Genomic DNA, 2,116 nt, shown 5'->3' with positions numbered 1-2,116 from the left:
TGGGGTATTGTGTGTAGATTGATGAGGGAAAAAACATTTGGATACATTTTAGAATAAGGCTGTAATGTAACAAAATATGTAAAAAGTCAAGGGGTATGAATGCACTGTTACATGTAATTAGTTCCTCCCCAACCCTGTGCACGCACAAACACAGACACAGAGATAGACACAGACACAGGTCGGTTGATTTACACGTTGTTATTCTTTGCTGAGCCATCAGACACCTCTGAGGTGGGACAGTTTCCTGTCAGACTCTCACAATGATAAAATGTTTATGGTTACTGTAGACTGTAGAGATCTCACAATCTTTTGTTTCAGTTTTTTTTCTCGCTCTCTCACTTCCTCCCCCTCTCAGATCGTCGGCCCAGTAAGGTGACCACAAACTGCTGCACAAGTGTGTCTGACACTCCCATAAAATCTGAACTGCAAGGATACCGCATCCAAAACTCCATGCCACCCTGTGTTAACGCCATCATGTAAGTCTCAAACACCCACCCACCCACACCCACACACAGTAGTAGTAATAAACTCTGTGTCTTGTTTCAGCTTCTACACAGTGAAAGGTGAGAAGATCTGCTCTGATCCCAAAACACTCTGGGTCGACAGGAGAAAGAAAGGTAAAGAGGACACACACACACACACACACACACACACACACACACACACACACACACACACACACACACACACACACACACACACACACACACACACACACACACACACACACACACACACACACACACACACACACACACACACACACACACACACACACACACACACACACACACACACACACACACACACACACACACACACACACACAGTTTAATCTGGATGTCTCTCTCTAGGTTTAAAAGTGATGAAAAAGTGAAGAAGCCATGCTTGACCATGTCTGGAGCCTTCTGTACTGTAGATCTGCCTCCCGCTACAAGCCTCCCCTACAAGCCTCCCCCTACAAGCCTCCCTCTACAAGCCGCCCTCTACAAGCCTCCCCCTACAAGCCTCCCCCTACAAGCGTCCCTCTACAAGCATCCCCCTACAAGCCTCCCTCTACAAGTCTCCCTCTACAAGCCTCCCTCTACAAGCCTCCCTCTACAAGCATCCCCCTACCACCATCTAGAATAGTTTTCCGCATGTTTTCTTTTTCTGTTATATTTTGATTATTGTATCTGGTCGTTAGGACCTACACTTTGTTCTGTGGAAATGGATTGAATAATATTTATATTTTCAAATATATTTCTTTAAAATACTTGTTATGACAGTCAGTCTCTTATTTTGACATATTTTCTGTTAGTTTGAAGATAATTAGTCTATTGTTGTGTTTATGTTGATCTAAAACCACTGGAAAGCATACAAAGTGTGCTGTCCTGAAGTGAACAGTGTACAGTTTGTCTATGGGTTACTATAGCAGTGCTGAGAGGAGAAGTCTAACCTCATAGCACCATCTAGTGGCCAACTGGGACCACTCAGTGTGACTGAGTAGGACCACACAGCATGGCTGAGTAGGACCACAGATGCGGTGCTCAGGAGTGGGTGAAAATGTTCCTGATCTCATATTCTATTCTGAGTACAATGAGTGGGGGTATGCTCTGTGTCACCTTTATACATGCACGTGCACACACACATGCACGACCTGGCTGTTGAAATAAGCAGCGGAGGCCTGCAGATAGTAAATGTTTTATTTACGTAATGGCTGATCCTCTGTGTTATTAAAGCTCTAAAAGACACTCAGTCCATTCAGAGAGACAGATGAGGAAAGGTAGATGATAAAAGGTAGGGAGAAAAATGAAGAGAGAATACAGTGTATGTAATAAAGAGAGGGGAATACAATGGAGAGGGGGTAGAGAGAGAGAAAGAGGGTGGTCAAGCAGTCTAACGTGTAAATAGGAGCGTGATGACCCCGTGTGTGTGTGTGTGTGTGTGTGTGTGTGTGTGTGTGTGTGTGTGTGTGTGTGTGTGTGTGTGTGTGTGTGTGTGTGTGTGTGTGTGTGTGTGTGGGAGCCAATAATAGTTGTTTTTGCCTTCTCAACCCCTTAGCTCTTTAATGAAGCAGTGAAGCTATCAGACACACCAATATATCCTCTAGAGAGAGAGAGATGAGAGGGATGGA

General features: G+C 44.5%; 1 long non-coding RNA gene across 1 annotated transcript; it reads left to right on the top strand.

The window, feature by feature from the left end:
* Positions 1-476: 476 nt before the first annotated feature.
* LOC112236922 lies at positions 477-1,257 on the top strand. Its single transcript, XR_002951302.2, has 2 exons — positions 477-617; positions 855-1,257. It is a non-coding gene; the product is annotated as an uncharacterized LOC112236922 (long non-coding RNA).
* Positions 1,258-2,116: the final 859 nt, after the last annotated feature.

Source organism: Oncorhynchus tshawytscha, linkage group LG16, assembly GCF_018296145.1.
Source record: "Oncorhynchus tshawytscha isolate Ot180627B linkage group LG16, Otsh_v2.0, whole genome shotgun sequence".
Taxonomy (NCBI): Eukaryota; Metazoa; Chordata; class Actinopteri; order Salmoniformes; family Salmonidae; genus Oncorhynchus; species Oncorhynchus tshawytscha.
This window is presented reverse-complemented; position numbering and strand designations above follow the sequence as displayed.